General features: G+C 38.4%; 1 pseudogene; it reads left to right on the top strand.

The window, feature by feature from the left end:
- LOC139708634 (MAP/microtubule affinity-regulating kinase 3-like) overlaps window positions 1-20895 on the top strand; it is a 125070-nt pseudogene that overhangs the window by 39843 nt on the left and 64332 nt on the right.

Raw genomic sequence — 20895 nt, 5'->3', positions numbered from 1 at the left:
ATTCGTCCTAATTACATGCTGGCTGAGGCTTTAGACATAACTCAATTACTCGTCTGCAATCTTGGCCAAGGCCTAATCTTATTTTCCGACGAGTTCCTGGTAGTCCTTCGCATTGAGTCGGTTCACGCTGACGAGTAAAGTGATGTCATTGCGTGCAAGTGGGCGGCACCGGCAATGCTGATATTGCATTAGGAGCTTGGCAGGGACCTGGACCGAAGAAATATTTAGGGGAAAGTTTTGCTCTCAATATAGTTCTATGATTAACTGTCTTTTTTATGGCACTCATGGCTAAGGCAATCTGGAAAGAGTGAATAAGGGTAGTGTTCAATAGAAATTTTGAGATTACATTGTTGATGAATACGTGACTGAAAGTGATAAAAGTTTTCGCAAATCAGGAAAATCACATTTGCTGTCCTTCATGCGTATGTGAAAGTTAACAGCCTTTTTGTTTACAAAGTCTCCAACAAGTCCAAGCAAAGTTCAACCCAGTTTTTCTCGAAACATGTTGTAGTCTACAGCGAGTAATCAAAACTGTAGTGGCACTTGAGATACATATTGAGTTTCAGACCAGTGTGAGAGATGGGAGAATAACATACAAGTGACAATGCTACAGCATTATACAGTTTTCTTTACAGGATAGTGATTCATCTTTAGTTTGGTACAGTCCTGTTTAGACTTCTATCTATTCTAGACTTAGTGCAGTCTTGAGAATAAGTTGAATAAATAGATAAATAAATGAATAAATAAACAAATGAATAAATATATATATATATATATATAAAACAAATAGATAAGTAAATTGACTGTGGGGTCAAAATTGCAATCATTTTCATAGTACCCTCGTCCACTTTAAAGACATGACTTCACAAGCCCTCAGAGATTTGTTTTATACAATTGTTTGCCACTGAGATGTCAGGTCTTGTTGTTTTGGTTATTTTGCAGTGATTTCTTTAATTTCCCTAAAGGGAAAGGTTATAGAATAAATGCAACAAAACCTTGTAACGAAAGAAAAAGACCTGGAGGATTGAATCAGAATAAGGGGGGGGGGGGGGGGGGGAGTATAACAGTAATGAAGCTGAGACCACTTGCTCATTAGGAGGTCATGGAGGAACAATCATGCTCCATGGTCCCCTGGAAGTCTGTAGGTTATCGTAATCGCATGACTGCCGGACCATCACGAATGGGAAACTTTACATTTTCTTTTCAAACTAACGTATGAAGTAACAGTTTTCAGTACTTTCCTGAGTAACATTTTTCTTAATTGTGACTCTCTGTCAAGATGTATGTAGTATGTAGATAATGATATGACCTGGCACACCCTCCAAGATAGCAGATGGAAGACACGTTAACAAAGACAAATAGGGTCCTTTTTTTTCAGATTAATTTTTAGGGATCCCCACTTTTTGGCAGTCGGCACATGTCTCCATCTGTTTTCCTGTAGCTATCATGCTACTATTATAACATGTGTGATCGTTGATGGGAGGGATCCACTCTGCCGGACGCACGTATTGATCCCATTCTATGGCTCGGGCTTATCGACAGAAAAGGGTTCCCTGAAAGGCCCTGGCAACAATGGGCCCCCACAGCACTTCTCAGAGTTCGCACACCGGCCTTGTGTACTCACGGCCGTGTTATGATGTGTAGAATAGAGGGAAGAGTCTGTTCCCGAGTCGCTCATAATGTAGACTCAAGAACTCTGTTGTGGTACTTTTACTGTATTAATTGCTTTGTGTGTGCAGTGAGAGGGTAGACTGTGCTTACAGTATGTCATGTGCCTGGATGTGCTTTTGTTTTGACTCAGTATTGCACTGATGTACTAAGAATGATTTTACAGGTTGCATTACTGTGTGTGTTTTCACTTTTGTTTTGTGTGAGAATTCAGCAGAGCATTTGCAATCCAGTTCAACAATGTCAGGATGTGAGATACAATTTTACCCCTGGGAATTTTTTTTTTTTTTTTTTTTTTTTTAAGGGCTTGTATGTTGATCACTCTAAATTATCTTATGTTTAGTATCAGCTCAAGAAATAATTTGTGATTATCATTCAATTGATTTTTGGTCCCTTAACTGAGGGCATATATTTTATTACTCGTTATCACAAAATAGATATCAGCATTGCTGAGGAACTGGCCATACACTGGAAAGCATTCATTTTCAGTCTATTTTATGGGAAAACAACAATTGCCCATGTAGTGTATATAATGTGATTTATGATTCTCTAGCTTGGCATCATTGAAAGCATTTGTGTATTCCTAAAGAGATCTGTTTGTGTTGACACCTTCGAAGCGTATGCACAAACGAGACCAATTCTAGCTCCGCCATCAAGCTGTACGGTCAACAAGCTGTAGGAATATCGTTGAAGGACCATGGGCAAGTGCTCATATTCTGCTGCATTATTAGGTACGTTGCTTTCGACTTGTGTATGTGTGTGTGCTGAAGTGTCCTGGCACATGTTCTGCTCGACAGCATACAGACTTCATCAAGCAACATGGTGCAACCCATTATTGCCTTCTGAGGTAGCATCCGTAATTCCTGCAAGATTACAGGGATCTCCAGCCAAACATGGGCTCATAGCTGTGCCTAAAAGCCATGTGAAAACCGCAAGGGAGATAGAGAAAAAAAACCAGAATATTCTGTTTCATAGCGACAGTGAAAGGGGTACAAAAAGTGACTTTGATAACTGTTTCAATGGTGTATAAAAGAATGAAGACCATTCTAAGAAAATACTGGCAACTAGATTTAAGCTGTAGGCCTATAGTTCAGAAAGCCATGAAGTAACAAGTATTTCCTGTAAAAGAGGAAAACAAGTTCAGTGTTTTTTCATCATATAAATTTGTAGAAGCCATCAAGGCAAGTGGATAAAACTTAACAAAAAGCAGCCTAGGGAGCTTAAAGCGGTGGTCTAGTTTTGGTTGAGATGGGGATTCTGATTTTAATTTTTTCTTTGCAAGATAATTAGAAACGTATTATATGATATATTAAAGAACATCCCATTCTAAGAGGAATTGACAGTTTATTTGATGAAAGTTGGTTTTGAAATGGTTGAAATATCCCAAAACAAACTAAAACAAAATTCTAATAAAAGGTGGGCCTCACCTTTTAATGACATATTAGATTTTGTCAGAAATGATAAGAATACAGGATGCACAGTTTTGCCATCGTAATGTACCTCCAAGATACGCAACAGAATAGTACTTACCACTGTATACTGGGCTGGCTGCAGTTGATGGTGATAATAGACTCTTTGTATCAAACACGCAAGGTACCTCTTGAATTGAAGGAGGCATGCAGTCCGTCCTGGTATTTAGCCAATTGCCCCATCCGGACATTACCACGAAAAATGGATTCAAGGTGATAGTGTCATTTCAAGTTCAGGATTGTCAAAGGGAATCAACTCAATTTGGAAGTTGGTTCCCCCCCCCCCCCCCCCCCCCCCCATCGCTCTACAATCATGGCTCCAAAGTGCAATCTCCGACACTTGACCCGCTCCTCTGAATTACCTGTGCATTGTCCACATTGGGATGTAATATATTATCGCCCGGCATCTATTCGCATCCATTCGCTTCATGCCGCCCTGGGCAAGCCCCCCTGTCTCTCTTCCCACGCAAAGAGCCCCTTTCAAGCTTTAAAGGGCAATGTATGAGTAATATCGCATCAGAATGGTTTTGTGAGTGTGTGTGTGTGGTTTTTTTTAACCGCGCACGATCCATGTTTAACATCCCTCAAGTATTCATTTGCTTGTGTGTTTGTTGGAGACAGTTTTACATTATAATTTTCCTCCAATCTTATCTCTCCCTTGTGCAATATTCCCTGGTCAATATCTCATTCATTGCCATCCAATATGATTAATATTGTAACAGTCAATATATATAACAAACTGCCATCAAAGCTGTGGTTCAGTGTTAGCCCAAGTGAATCTCAAGCCTGTCCTTTAACTCAAGGCGTTGTCATATATTTGTAGGTTACAAATGGCCAGTGATATTAACTGTGTGGCCAAGAATGATCAATTGCAGGGTCACATGCCAATTACTGTGAGTTTTGTGCCAAACATAATATTGTACACAAAAGAGAGGACCCCCCCCCCCCCCCATGAAAGACACTCAACAGCTGGAAACAATGGTACTGTACTTATACAGCTCCTGACTGGAAATGCATGTGCCATGTAAATCTTCACTTTCTAATTATGTGCTGAGCACCCTGGGCTTGAATAGAGTCAGCCTTCAGACATGGGCATAGTCATTGTTTTGTCCCTGCCATCAAGTAGTCAGATGAAAGGGTGTGGTTTGGGGTGTTTGTATATTTATATTAAGAAGGACATCGTTACTAGCCACATTCACACGTACAAAATCGCAGGATGATGATCACGCTCCAAATCTTGAGATATCGTGCAAGCCTTCACACGGTCAGAAGTAGCGGGGTGACGATTGCGCTTCAAATCTCGAGATTTTTTACAAGCATTCACATGGACAGGAATAGCCCGCTTATTGCCAGTCGATAAATCTATTGTTCTTGCTCATCACAACGGTGTGGTGCGCACACTGTTATGTGTTATTTGAATGATGGGATATAAATCTATAAATATGATAAATGTATGGAGATTATCTGGCCAAGTGTTCACACAGTCACCGTGGGGTGAATTAGCATGCCAATTCAGAAATAATCGCAAGATTTCTTGGGATTAGCATCGGGATGCTGATTACGTGAAGTGGTGGGGGTTTTGTGTCCACACATGCAAAAAACTCGAGATTGCGATTGTGATGCAGATCTCGAGATTTATATCCCACTAATTCATGTAGGTGTGAATCCCATTACTGTGCCACACGTCATCTAACAAATTATGTTGAATATCGATGACCATGTTATCATCCCTGAGATGAATCACAATCATTACTATAGTTTCTTCTATCTGAATGTCCCTGTAGTCGAGTCAGAGTTTGAAAAGGGGGAATGAAAATGATTGATTAAACTTGCTGATTATGTTTTAGGGGATTACGCATCAGGATCTCTCTGTTCATTCAAGAACATCATTTCTCTAGAGACGTATGCATTGGGGTCATCTCTGTTATGAAGTTTTTCCATATTTTTTAATGGTGTTCTAAAAAATACATAGTAAAATATTTTATTCAAAGGATTTTGTGTTCATAGATTGCAGATAATCTAAGCATACATTCTATTTACAGCAAATTAGTGCAGGCGTAAATCCTGAATGTTCTGATTTTGTAATGTTTTTATGTTTAGACATAAGCATTAGTTGTGTACTATGTGGAAAGGGTGCATGGTTTGGACAATAGATTAAAAGCTTGTGCATTGTGATAGTTAGGTGAAACTGTGAGATACAATGAGGAGATATGTTTACTTTTAAAAGAGATTTAAAAGGATTCTTCAAATAACATGAGTGCTGTAAGGTTCAGGCAAGTTGAGGCCAGGATTTAGTATAGCTAATATCTTCTATGACCAAGCAGGAAAAAAAGAAAGGAAAGAGAAAAGAAATGTCTCCTGTACTTTCTAGTCCCACATGCTTCTTTTGACGTCTCATTACCAAAACTTAATTTGAGCTCCAAGGGCAGGTTGGCTGTAGGCAGGGGCGTCTGCGACAAGACTGTTATAACGGGTGCCAGTCTCATCACAATTTGTAAAGATCTGAAATTTGAGGGCATTTACCAGCATCAGTGCACCCATTTCCAGGCTCAGGCTGGATGGCAAGGGAACATTCATCGTTGGCAACCACACGAGAGGCGCCAGACATTGCCAGTCGTCACCCACTCTGTGACGTGCATGTCTGCATGCAGGGAGTTCGTACTTCTGAATTGCAGCATTAACCCCCTTAGGGTTACCATAACCCATTACAACTCACAGTGTATGTAAACAGTCACCAATAGAAATGAGAGGTAAAATGATGTGGAACAAGTGCTGCTTGATGTACAGTGCAAAGTCTTAAAGGGAATGTACAGTACTGGTTGAGGTAGGGATTCATGTTTTGAACATTCCTAAGTGAGATAATGAAAAGCCTCTTATGAAATATGAAAGAGCATGTAATTTTAAGAAGGATTCAACATTTATTTGATGAAAATTGGTTTTCAAATGGCTGAGATATCCAAAAAAGTGCTAATAATAAAAGGCGACATGCCCCAACTTTATTGGTATCTCTTTGTTTCACCTTGTTTTTGGATATCTCAGCCATTTCAAAACCGATTTTCATCGAATAAACTTTTGATACCCCTTAGAACCGCATGCTCTTTGACATCTCATACAGTGGTTTCTGAATATCTCACAAAACGTTAAAAGCTAAATCTTCACCTAGACCAGAACTGTACACACCCTTTAATGTTGATGTGCAAAGAATTATCTGTTAGTATCCATGACATTCAAAGTACAGATTATGTTTCTGTGGTAATCTTCAGGGGAATGACGCCCAATGTGTGGATTTATTGAATGCAGAAGTACTGTACGAGCTGAAATTTTGCGTACAGATATTTTCGCGAATTGCTACATGGAGGACATTTTCGCGTGTTGTTTATTTCACGGTTGCGAGGGTCTAACTGAACTTGGCTATTTGCGCGTTGTTATTTTCGCGTGTTGTTATTTTCGCGTTTCAAAGGCGATTTGCGAAATTCGCGAAAATAAAACCACCGCTAAAATTTCAGCTCGTATAGTAGTAGTAGAACACAACAGTAAAGTTTGAGGAAAATTGGACAGTACCTGCGAAAGTTATGCATTTTAAAAGTTTTGGTGTAGCCATTGCAGGATGAGAAGACTATGTCAGTTTGTGATATCACATGTGAAGAATGATATTAAAAAATATCTTATAAAAATGAATAATATTTCAATTTGTATGAAAAGTACACATTCTTTTGCCTTGTTACTGACGTAAGTTACGAGTAATATAATTCTCTGTGCTTTCTGAAAGTGCTCTTTCATTATGTTAGAAAAGTGAAAATATACAGGCATTCTCTTTCGCATGTTTATGATGCTTCATGATTCATTGCTGATTTTATGTTGTATGTTTTTTGGGGTTTTTTTTAGTCCTTCAGACCAACTATCCATCCTTGTATGGAAAGTAGAGGATCTTGATGGTTTGCTGTCAGGGTCTGAGTAGCAAGACCAGCTCTTCACAGATTTGTTTGCATTGTTGCCTTACCTCACCTATTGTAGGGCCTCATGTTGTCTACATTCTGAGGCCCCGTACACAAGAAACTTTGTGTGCAAGATTGGTCACAAGAAACTTTGTGTGCAAGATTGGTCACGCGTCATAAACCCGAAAGAAAAGTGTCCTGAATGTGTGCTTCGTAGGTGACAACTCAAACTGTGGTATTATGTCTTTCTGTGTGCAATAGCGTTTATATGCCATGCCATTAGTTTTAGAGGTATGTGAGCCAAAGAAAAAAAAAAGATACATCATGTAAAGAGGGAAATGATGATCTTTGAGTGTGCCAGTGTGTCACAAACTGTTCTCCCCCCCCCCCCCAAAAAAAAAAAAAAAAAAAAAAAAAAAACAAGGGGGACCCAGACACAATGCCACGATCAGGTTTCCTTGTTCAGTTCTTGGTAGAGGGGAAGCTTCATGCTGTTATAAGGTCAGGCCAAGTTCAACTGAACATGTTGCCCTCTTGATACAGATCCAACGACAGAAATCTTGCATGCATGATTTATTTTATTCTGTAAAAGGAGACCATTCATTTTTGCATAATTTCATACAAGATAACGAATGTGCAAATTTGGAAGCAGTTGGTAATTGTCATATTGAATTCTCTGTTTTGTAACAGGTTTTGTGTACGATCTAGAAACACTCATTTAAGTAAAGGCTTGTCAGCATCCCCGGGGAATATTCTCAGTCAAATAGATAGAAGGAAATATTGTTTTTCCCTTTATAAAGAGGCTTCATTTTGTGCATTATAAACAAAAGTAAACATTCAGTAATGTCTGCTCTATGAAGATGATATACCAAACAGGATCACTAGATCATGGTTCAGGGTTGTACATTTGGATCATAAATTGTCCTCGTGTGTTGTATTGGGATAATTTTTGAGAGTCATTGATTTGAAGACATTCATTTATGAGCAGTTTTTAGCCAATTGCACTATGTAACCCATTGTCAGCATTTATTAATCAGAAATTATAATGAAACATAAAGATTTTAAAGGCTTGCCTGCCAGAGACAATACTTATAGCCATGTGAAATCATAAAATGAAGAACTGGCATAATTGTTACTGAAAGGAAAAAAACAATCTGCAGTGTCTCATCTGAATTTGTGTCTTTTTTAAAAATTCAACCAAACTTACTGGGACATTCTGTCACTAACAAATTTTGAGATCAGCATTGGTCTGTCCTCAAAATACTTTTGTGACGGAACAGTAACTTGATATTTATAGGAACATATTCCCTGGATGTATGGGGGGGGGGGGGGGGGGGGCGAATTGCAAACACTAACTCCAAAATTTGACTGTGCATACCCCCTTAATTCTCAGCCAGGAGCCCTGATACTTAGTCCAGTTATTTGTCTGTCGCTGGTGAGTTTCTTTCTATGCCCCATTATGGTTATCATCTGAGATCATAACAATGAAATCAATATTGAACCTGGGTTATTCAATCAATCATGCCTCTCCCCATGAATCATACACCACTGGTGTAAGTAGAGCCAGGTGTGTAGTCTTCCAGTTTCAGACACAGAGGAGAGATTATGTCCGCTCCCTCGAGGGCTCACTCGTACATTTGAGGTTCATTTGGCGAGGGCAACTGTAAAAACTAGTGCAGGTATAGTGTGCAAATTTTCCTCTGCCGTGGTAAAATTTGTTTGTGATTGAAAGGAGTATGGAGAGGGGGTTTGGCGATGACAATAAAACTGGCTTTTTGGTATTCTTCAAAATACAAGTATACGTATTGTATGCACACACACACTGGGGGAGTAGTATGTTATGCATTTGCTTGCATGCTTGATGGGGTACATCTGTGAGTCAGTATACTATGTATGTGCCATGTCGATATGGTGGACTGTGGGTGCAACTACAGCATGCACAGGCTGTATTTTGGATTCAGACATGGCCGATATAGTGTGGGACATGCCTAACAGCGAGCCAGCGCTACATATTGCATGTGTTTGCCACACACATGCCCGTTTCCAAAGCACATGTGTTCAGTAATATGTGGAGAACGGCATGTAGAGTGGCTGGTCTGTCATATCGACCGATTTAGTGATGCTGCTTGCAAATTGTAGGGCTTTGACTTTGGTTTTACAGTTCATTGTCTCTCTCTATATTGTGTCATCTATTCTCTTCTATCTATCTATCTATCTATCTATCTATCTATCTACACTATTTATCTATTTATCTCGCTTCCAGAGCAAGGAGAACATACTGTACATGAATGGTTTACTCTGATAAAATATGGTGGAGTGGAAGTAATTATTTATTCCTACAGTTAGACTTAGAGCATGCACTTGAAGATCCTTTCTTTGAAGAATATGTAATTTCAACAATATGATAACATTAGTGAAGTTTACATTAATAATTTGTATGTTGGTTATGTTTGGTTTGTAAAGTTCAGGCAGCAGAATATTACTTCTCAAGAACAATCTATAGGATGTGACAATCCAAATAACAAGAAATGTCATGAAACATACAGAGAAGGCCTATTCAGAAACATTTGTTCACCAAAGACCATGTCTTATTCTTTTTTTTTTTCCTTATGAAAAGGTGAAATTTCAGCTTGTAGTGAGTGGGATATTAATCTTTGGGCAGATCTTGAAAAGACATTCTAATTAGCATGCATTGGCATGTCAACACTTACGTTCCTACATAAATGGTTTTCAAGTGTCATCGTAGGTGTTTACACCCTTTTTTTTTTGGGGGGGGGGGATTAAAGTTACTTCCAAATTTTTCGGCAAGATTTTCACTAACAGATGGCATACAGCCTAGGAGATGCACAGGTACTCCCGACTACCATCCTGATGTGCAGGGAGTGAATCAGGGTAAACATACTAAACTGTGTAGGTCCATGAAGAAGGGTACACATCTATTATGCTGTGTGACAGTCAATATGTCTACAATATGTGGCATGCTGGCTCTCGCTGCTGCTACTGCTACAATGTACTTGCGTTTGGGGCTATTATTAACACCCCCTCATATTGGGCAAACTGAGTTAACCCAGTATGGTGCTGCTTTGGCACTCTGACATTTTGAAAGACAAATCTATTTTTCTACGCTGATGACGACGTAGGAAACGTTTTAAGACACATTTTTTCTTTCTTTATCTTCTCCTTCGCAATAGAGGGAGATGGGGAAAGGAATGGATAGTGAAGAGGGATTTCCCATCTTTAATTGGTTTACTGTTCCTGAATCTCTGTGGCATACTTGTTGACAAACATGGAAACCTTCAATACATGTAGTATGTTCTGTGGCATGTACACATCCTTAGATGCGCAGCTGTACTTGTGAGAAAAAAAAAATGAAATCATGCAGTATGAGTCACAAGAGGCCCTCTTTTTGCCAAACAGGTTTTCGGCAGGGAATTCCTGGAACGAAATGGATAGAAGAAAAATGCTCATTACCACAGGATTATCCTACAATTGATGGTTGGATATTTTTGTCTCATCACCACAATTCTGTGTTTTGTAGCTGTTGTTGTTTGTTAGATTTTTTTATGCCTCTGCTATGAAATGTTGCCCGAGGCATTATGTTTACTGGGGTTTTATTTTAAGTTGAGTAGATCAGAGTGTAAACAGTTCAGGTCAATGAGCATGGACATTGCTCTCATTTCTCTGAATGTCAAATATAGAAATTAATAATTAACACTCAACTCTTACTAGTTTCCATGTGCCTGCAGAAACTGTTGATTTTTGCTCTGAAATAGACATATTAGATGTATAAGAAATGTGTGAAACAGCACAGTGTTATCAATATTATTATTATTATTATTATTATTTATTTGACCAGATAAAGAATATAGGATACATATCATAAACATTACAAACATGAAACAAAAACCAGAATTAACATTACAAAGGATATGCTGTACTGTACACATTACACAAAATGAAAATGAAATGAATGGAGACTACATGAGGGTCAGGGCACACAAAAGTAAATACATTTACTATTGCCCATAGGGATGTGAACCCACTCGTGTTGCCTCTAAGAAACATTTAACAATCATAAAAAAATTATCACTCAACCCCTGATCCCCACCCCTTAACGCCATAGCCCATATCAAACTTCAAAACGTAAAAAACACAATACAATTCCAATATAATCATCCAACCATTAACTTCATTTATAAATATATTCATACATTAATTTCAAAAACTGAAGAAAATACAACTTCAACATAAATGTAGGAGATTCCTGGATTTCCACCAGACCACCAACCCTAAACCTTTAACCTTAACAGGAATTCAGTTAGGTAATGATAAAACTACAAAATATTAGCCAAAAAAGGTTCGCTGACAGTAAAGTATTGCAATTTTAACACATGTCTGATTGTGTTTACTACATTTTTTTTTTATTGATTATTGATAATCAACAAAATCGGCTATAGCAGTATTTATTGACCTTCCGCGCTAGAGTGAATCGCATTCAGCTCATTGTGAAATACAATTGCCAGGGCACGATAGATCATCATTATACCTACCCACTACTGAACAGGGAGGACTCTTCAGAAATAGATGTCAGGTCCACCAACTTTTATTATCATACAGATGTACATTCTTTTATCTCAAAATACTCCAAACCAGATCATTATCCTGGCAAATCGCATCAGCCAGACAAGTTCGTGGTAGACCTTTTCAGTGTATTGCAAGCAAATTCCAAATGGTGGAAGATTGATTTTGAGTCCTTCGGAGAACTATGCGTTGCCTTCATTCAGTAGGCACCATAAAGACACACACAGACAAAATAGTGAGATAACGATCGCAATCCAAATACAGAGACATTCTATGCCTGTTCAGATGGACAGAAATATCTCGCTAATTGCCAATTTCGATAATTTGTCGACCAAACTGCGCATGCCCAAATCCTACCAGAATAATGACCCTAGGTTTTCGTGTGCTGTCATGATATATATTTTGAATGATGGGGCAAAAGAAAATTATTCAATTTTTTTCTTCTTTAGGGTTCACACACATGCCACAGTGCGAAGTATTGCATTATTTCTCATATTGTTGCAACAATTCTGAAATAATTCACAAGATTTCTTGGGATTTGGATCACAATGGTGATTACATTATTTAGTGGGATATTTATTATATGTTCACACAGGCAAATATGTAGCAATTTGGATCACAATGCAAATATCTCAAGATTTGTATCCCGCTAATTCGTGTCAGTGTGAATCCCACTGCAGAAGCTGTTTGTTCTCCTCTTTCCCACCCTTCACCCAGCCACACTTCATCTAGTTCACTGGTAGATGTTGAATGGACGTGTTGAAAATGTGCAGACGGAAGTGGAAGAAGGGATTGTGCAGTTGGACTTGTTGACCAGACTTTGATTTGATTAATTACGTGCAGCATCAGCAATATAACACCCCATTAGACTCCCTGATTTAGTAGCTGTATGATACAAAAATTACCATCCAGGCAAGACTTTGCTTGCAGAGTGGAAGGTAGTACCAAGGCAGCTGCAGTGTGTATCAATAGTGTCTCTGTTGACCTTGCGTACATACAATCGATGAGAAATGAATGAACCCAAAGTCTGCATAGTCAATTTGTTGTAGGTTGGAACAGGTGTATAAAAGTAGAACATCAAAAGGGTTCGGCCTGTGATGATCTACATTACGGAAAGATAGGAGTTGCAGTGGGGGCGTGCCCCTTGCTACACAGTTATAATTGATAGGAACTACAAGACTGATAAATGCACAGTCTTTCAAACGAGCTATGCAGAGAAATACACAACACTTTGATCAATTGAATTACTCGTGAAATTTCTTTATTGCTTTATCTGTGGTTGCCCCATGACCTTTGACGTCCTACTTCACATGGATGAGCACTGGAGGCATGTTTTAATGAAATTCCTCATCAGAATAATGATGCATCTTGGGGCTTATAAGATGAATTTACCTACCTAGTATCCTCCCCCACCCCCCCCCCTTTTTTTTTTCCTTGGCCAAGGTGAAATTCAACGGGAGTCAGTTGAGAGAAAGAGATAAAATTTACATTTCAGGCACCATGCAATTATACACTGGCCGAGCAGAACTCAGTCAAAAGTAGTTCTAGCCATTTGAAGCTGAAACCAGTTGATGCTAAGGATAGTGATCCAAGCGGAAACCCTTCTTGTGACAATTCTAACGCTCGGGGATGATTCGATTTAGCTCCACTTCCATCTTTCTTTCTCATTTCATAATTATCTACACATCCAAGCACTCCCCCTGCCTGCCCTGGAGATGTGCATTATGTATACACTCCAGCGCACATTTATAGATTCACTTGTCAAGACGATGTCTTACATTTATGACCGACAATCACATATATGTATATGTAACCATGTTGACTAATGTATTCCTCCAGTGGGAAAAGTGTGGCGTACTCTGAAATCAAATTGTATATGTATTATACCACACAGGCTTTTTCATCACTCCTTGATTTGTTTTGAGTGTTTCGCCAGACATTCATTTGTACAGTATTTATTTCAGATCCAATTTCCTGTCATCTTCTGCATTCTATTCCAAATACAGTTGAAAACCAGTCAGTCAGTGATTACATATCCATTGATTTGTAAAATTGAGACTTTTCAGACAAAGATAGAACACTTTCTTTTCTCTTAATGTAATTCACCCCATTTTTTAAGGTATTGATGATTTCAAATTGAATATTTGTGTGTTGTGGTGCATTTCATATGTGAACTTTTCTTTTATTGTATGATTGCACAAAATCAATAATGAGATTCATGCATACTTTGTTGCAGAGAATTGTTTTTATCCAGCTACCGTTTTAATTAATAGCAGAATTGCCATAAGAATTGGAGCTGCCAGCACTGTTGATTAGATATGTTCAATCCAGCTCTATTGTTTTGTTGTTGTTGTTTTTCTAATTTTCAATGAATGAATGAAAGGGGGAAAAAAAGCCAAAGTGTTGATTGGATATTTGTACTTGTCTTTTATTGTCACTAATCTGCATGAAAATGATTAAGCAATTGAGTTGTTGTACATAGCATACACTCTGATACATGTCTTGCTTTTGATGTTTACAATAGTATCTGAAAAAATTGTAACCTCAAGGATCATAGGATCATGGTGCCACTGCGAAATGAGACTTTAATGCCACCTTTACTTATTTAAAAGTCATAACTATCTTTAATGTGCCACAATTTGTGCGTGGCACGATTTATTCAAAAGGGCATTAAAATTGTTGAGTTCCATCACAACTCCTGAACTGTGACATGTAGTATGTGCTAATACAGTACATGCATCAATTATGCAGTGTTGTGAAGGCACTTTTATGATGCTAGTGTTCAATTTGAAGTTTTGTTTTCCTTTTCACACTGCCGGCTGCACTGAGTGACTCTTTCTTGTCTTTCATCTCTTATTTGTTCGTCTACAGGTTGCAATCAAGATTATCGACAAAACACAATTGAATCCAGGCAGTCTTCAAAAGGTAAGCCTGAACTGAGTACAGTAATGTCCTTCACCGTATTGGACTGTAAAAAATGTTGTTGTCGCGAGGGTTTAATTTTCGCAGATCACCATTGGGTCGCAAATTTGACAACACGCGAAAAATAACACCGCCTGCTCTTGATCGCATAAAGTGGCAGAGTGAACGGTCGGGAATTAGTGCACTGACAATAACCTGGGTGTCAGAGCGCAGAAAGAACATTTTGCGAAAACATCTGTGCCTTCCTCGTTCGCAAAAATAACAGCTTTTACAGTTCCCGGTATATGAAGTGTGTTCCTCCTGGACTGAATGACACAAAGCACGTTGATGATGTCGGCTGCCAGCTGGTGTCTTATACCCATCAACGGAGTCGTGCTGCACATCAAGTGAGAGCAATATGCTTTGCACCCAGTGTTAGCCAACTTTTCATCATGCCTTGTGGGGGGAGGGGGGGGGGGGGGGGGATGGAGAGACCCAATAACTTAGGGCTTGGCAGCATCTATGAGGTCAAAGTCACATTCCAAAGGATAATTCTGTTTGTAGACTTGACTTCAGACTAGCCAGGGTGATTTTTTTTTTCTTCCATAAAAGGTCACATGCAGGGATTATCTTATGCATGTCCATGTTGGCTATTTTGGATTTCAGCAAAGATTTGCATATTTTGGCTTTAAATTGCATGGGGCTTTCAAGAAAGATGAGATTATGGGCATTATTTACAAAGCATAATGTTTTCATTGCGCACACACATGGCTATTGACAGTTTTAAAGTGAATTAGAGTGTTTGTTATGACTTTACATTGTTTTTCATAATCATACACATTCTTTTCACATCATAACTGACATGTCTCGTGAATTAAAAACTTCAAAAAGGAGTTTGCGTGGAATCATTCACAATATTCTTTAAGAGAAAAAGGTAAATGAGTGTTTCCAGTTGATACCGTTATATTGAATTGATCTATGTCTGAACTGCAGTATATTTTGTCTACTGCTTTAAGTGCCAAAGTGGATATTTTCCTTTTGTATTGAATTCTAGGAATATGAGTTGGGATGAATAATAATAAGGTCTTATTTACCCAGGGTTGCCTCTTCAGTGTTGCCACTGCTTTACCAGAGGGCCCTGCCATTATTATTACCCTAGCGTTGCCAGGTACCCATACGCCTGGGTGGAGAGGGACATCGTGAGTTAAAACATCTTGTCCAATGACGTAATCATCATCCTAGTTTATATTTAAAACTTTCGAAAGGATTTGTAACCTATTTTGAAAGAACTTGTGTAAATTTTCTTTGGAAATCCCTATGGTAATGATGTTTGTCAGTGGTACATTTTCTCTGGTGCTCCAAATGCCAAAATGGATCTTTTGCTCTTATACTGAATTCTAGGGGTAGGAATTAGGGTCATCATCCTATTATACATTATAGAATTCAGGTAAGATTTGTATTCTATTTTCAAAGTGCTTGTTTAAATTTTCTTTGGACATCTCTATGGTAATGATGTTTGTCTGTCTTTGCAGTACATTTTCTGTACTGCTCTGAATGACAAAATTGATCTAGTGTTTTTATATTGAATTTTAGGAGTATTGACAGGGATCATCATCCTTGTATACCTTTATAGCTGCGGGAAAGATTAATGTGATCTATTTTGAAAAAACTGATATAAATTTTCTTTGGAAATCGGTCGGTGTAAGAGGGTTTTTGTGCACTGGCAGAAAATTGAGCAAGATTGCAACAACTTGCAGAAAGCTGCCCTGGGGGGCAAGGAGGAGTGGGATGAAATTTTGTGAGAGATGTTTCATCACACAAGCCATACTTCTTCTAGATCTTGAAGCCAAAGTGAAGATTTATCTCTTCCTAATGTCAGGGTTTGCTGTCAGTAAAACTGTCAGTATTTTGGCACATTCTTTTTTCTTCATTGAAATAAAAGCTAAGTGAATTGAATAAGTGGTAAGGAAGAACCATACTATCTCATTTTTTTAATTGACCCAAAATTTGAATTCATTTGCCACTTTGATATTACCTCTCTTACGCATTCCCCTTCTATTTTTCCAGTTCTATCTGGAAAGTTATGTAGGACATTGATTGGTTTTTCACTCTGATCAATATCCATGACGTTATTTCATGTGCGAGGGTTTATTCACTCTTCACAATGGAATGCCTGTGCTTTCATGATATCTTTTTCTTGTTTAGATGTGCCATTGTTTCTTTATGTTATGAATCTAATTTGATTTTTGGTCACTGCCTGACATTTAAAGATTTGTAAAAGTGCCTTTATGGACTGGAAACTATCCCGTAATTTCATGAGATGTGTCCTTGTATTATATAACTGTGTTGTAATCTAATTCACTGATCTAAAACATTTGTAAAGATAAAAATGCGCAGAAAATAAGTAATAAGCTGTTTTTATATGACTTTGGTATCTCTGAGCAATATATCTGTCATTTAAAGGGATAGTACAGTATTGGTGGAGATGAGAATTGGGCTTTTAACCTTTTACAAGATACCAAGAAAACACTTTTGAAATAGTGCAGAGTATACCATTTTAAGAGGAATTCAAAGTTTATTTGATGAAAATCGGGTTTGGAATTACTGAAACATCAAAAAACAAAGTAAAACAAAGCGATCGTAATAAAGTGTGGGTCCCACACTTATCAGAATCGCTCTGTTTTGGATATCTCAGCCATTTCAAAACCAATTTTCATCAAATAAACGTTGAATTCCTCATGGAATTACATGCTCTTTCATATTTCATAAGAGGTTTCTCATTATTTCATTAAAAAATGTTAGAAACCTGAAATTAGGTCTCAACCTCTCTTCAAGCGTTCGTAAGAGCATACATATCTCACTTGGGGTAGAATTCGGGTATTTTTGATATTCCTGTTTAATGTTAAGGTATTTTTTCTCAAATAATATGAGTTTGTGTAGTATTATCGTCAACGATTAACTTTGCATTTTTTCATTTATATAGAATATTGATATTGTGTTGATGTTATGATGTAAAAAGGAATGTCCTTGATTTGTTATTTTGTGTTTGTTGAACTGTTATATTTTGTCATTCTGTTGCAGGGCCCCCTAGGATAACAGTGTTTAAACCACTGATGGGGCTACCCTGGATAAAGAAAACTGAATAAATAAATAAATAAATAAACCAAAACTATACGATCCATTAAGTTCAGTACAAGATATCAAGATGGATGTATGCCTTCTTTAAATTTTCAGCTTTCATTTTCTATACAAACTACGTGGGAAATCACCTCATAGAAGTTATCAAAGTCTGTCATATTGATTTTCTCTCAAATGATATATTTGTCCTTCATTCATGCATGGAAATCAGGTGGCGGCACAGAATGAGAAAAAAAAAGATTGATGCATGTTATAATAGAGGTGGCTCATGAAATTGTATCAACTTGATTTACTCCTAAAGACAAATATCTAGATCTGTATCAGGCAAGTAGGTTACGGCACAAAATTAAGTGCATTTGAATCATTTCCTGCATTATAATCACTTGCCATTAATCCCTCATACTGTGTATGATTTGACAGGTTTCAGGGCTCTTTTATATTCTCAGTGGCATGTTCGCATGCTGATTGTCATCCAACATCCTGCTTCGAATAACATAATATTGATAATTATAAATAGATAAAATAGAATAAGATGAATAAATAAAGACAAAGATCAGGGGAAAAAGTACTCTGATTAATGCAGTTTAATTCAGTCATGTACATAAAAGCGTGAGCCCTGGCCTTGGTGAGCCCACAGTAGTCATTGTTCATTCATCCACGAGAAGGCTTGTGTTCGTGCTCGTTTGTCATGCTGGCCGACAACATTTCAATGTTGCTTCTTTCTTAGAATGTAAAGCCCACACATTGAAGTGTGTGTACCACAAAAGAACGTTGTTGTGTGTGTCTGTGCACAGAACAAGTGGGGGAAAAAGCAACAAAAAAAAAAAGGAAAAAAAGGGACTAACTTCATATCTATAGCAACCATGGGTGACTACGTGACTAGTGTTATGTGTTTCCAATGTCTCTCACGCCCAGCTGGGGCTTGTCATAGAATGCAGAGGATCATGCTTAACATTATGATTTTGAAATGATTTCACATGAAATTTTTCTCTGATACCATCAGGAAAGCTGAATGTGTTATATCAAGCAATGGGTAAATATTGAGTAAGAGCAGAGGAACAAAAAAGCAAACAAACAAAATAAAAAATGAGAGAAAAACATCAAAGAGGAAAGGAGTACAGGTAATTGAATCTAATGTCAGGATATTGGTAGTGTGGTATCATGACAGGGCTTCATTGATCATGTGACTGTTATGATACAGCAGTAAAACTGACCACAAGGTTTTCATGCCTCTGTTTCTCCCCCCCCCCCCCCCCCCCACTAGGTTTTATGTTTTGACAATGTTCACTGTAGATTAATGTCATATTTCCACATATCTTCTGAGAAAGAGTGGGAGTCTTGTTTTGGTTTTTGGTTTTTGTTTTTTACCAATCGAAGAAATGGAGAGAGTGAATGAGTCATGTCTGTCACTCTGGTTTTTGTCACCTTGTTGTAGGTCTGATATTTGATGATTATTATCATAGTTGTTTAGCTCATGGGAGTTTCTCCTGATTGAGTGTTTGACCTATCGATGCATGAGCTGAAACTTCAACTTTTTTGGCTGCGTGTAGCAGAGATTGAGATCAGGTCTTTTTGTGTGATTTAGCCAAATAGTGATTACATTTTAAACATGCAGCATTTAGAGGAAAAGCCAAACCAGACAGCATTATAAAAAAAGAAATTTAGCAAAGCATTTCCTCATCTATGATATCAGTTAGCCAAAGAGAATGGAACAAGGTATTGCTGTGAGTGCTGTGAGGTAATTCCGGCCACCCCTGTTATCAGTGACAGTCCCAGATTAAAACAGCAGACCTGAGGGCCTGATGAGGAAGACCAAGTTGTAGGGCCAAATTTTCATCTTGTGAAAATTACATTGTGAAATTTTTACCAAACTCTACAATTATCATTACTAGGGAGATGGAAAATTTCTATTTTCCCCTCCCCCTTCCCCCCCCCCCCCCAATTGTTGTGAGTAAATATGTTAGTGAGTGCAATATCAAGATTGTTCAGGGTAGATCCAGGGGTGCTTACCAAATTGAAACATGAACCTGCAATACCCAGGTGAGCACTAGACCCTCTGGGTGTCTTGTTTTGTTTAAGGTAGGCAACATCAAGCCAACTTTGTGACCTAACCTTGTGACATTTCAACTGTGGAAAAAAGGAAGTATGTTACATGTGACCTGTCCATTGGTCAATTTCCTATGCAGTTCAAGGAATATAATTGTCACAGAATTCTCATCAGAAAGCTGGAAGACATTTTCAATGTTAATGGGTCTTTAACTTTTATAGGAGTAACAACTTCTCCATTCAGGGATGAATGATTGAATTTACATTTGGTAAGGAAGCAACAGTGTTCAAATACCATGGGTGTCGGGGCTGAGTCATATGCTTTCAGTCTTGGCTGCAGACTCAACAGTATTTGCTCAGTCCCATATGACCACTTTGACGTCAGTCAAAAGATCCAGATTCACATGACATTATGCAGGAGGTGGGGGAGGTGGGGATGGGTGATGACAACCAGTGTTCACTCGGCAGCCTTGCAAAATGTTTGAATATAGATCTGCGCTTGGTGGTGAGGCGTTGGGAATTTGGAACTTGCAGACGGGGATGTGTGTGAGGCAGATTTGTGTACATTCCATTTAGGGTGATAGAAGTTGGTCAAGTGTGACAGAATTCCCCTCATAAAGCTTGTGTTTTCTCCATGACCTGACCATCCTATTACAAGTGGGTCAGAGTGGCCACAGTCCATTAGGGATGCTGCATTATACTCTCGAGGTGGACAGTCCCAACAAGGAAGGCCAGCAGAGATGCCCGCTCAGTTTTCGTCCATCCTCTTCCTTTTCTTGGCCAGCTCAAAGGTCGCCAAGTTCAATGGGTCACAAAAGAGATAAATCCTACGATAATGGTCTTTTGTCTCTCTGCCTGAAGATTTATTTCTAGAAGACTTAAATGCAGGAAGTATCACAGATTAAGATACTGTAAATGCCCCCACTTACCCCCCCCCCCCCCCCACCCCCATGTAAGATGTACAATACAAGAGGCCGTCCTGGATTTTAAAAAAGAAATGATCATTTGGTACTAATTATACACTTGGAAGTTGTTGCTGTGAAGTCTTGCTTGATTTTCACTTACTTACAGGTGGTAGAGCTTACTCTCTGGCAAGTAAAATGAATGGGCACTTGAGAATTTGGGCAAGTATGGGGGTTCTAGCCCAATTGTCCATT

This window comes from Diadema antillarum, unplaced genomic scaffold (genome assembly GCF_040938485.1).
Source record: "Diadema antillarum isolate AM-2024a unplaced genomic scaffold, OU_Dant_1.0 scf00000036, whole genome shotgun sequence".
Lineage (NCBI taxonomy): Eukaryota > Metazoa > Echinodermata > Echinoidea > Diadematoida > Diadematidae > Diadema > Diadema antillarum.
Note: the sequence above shows the minus strand (reverse complement) of the source record. Positions and strands in the feature narration are given on the sequence as shown.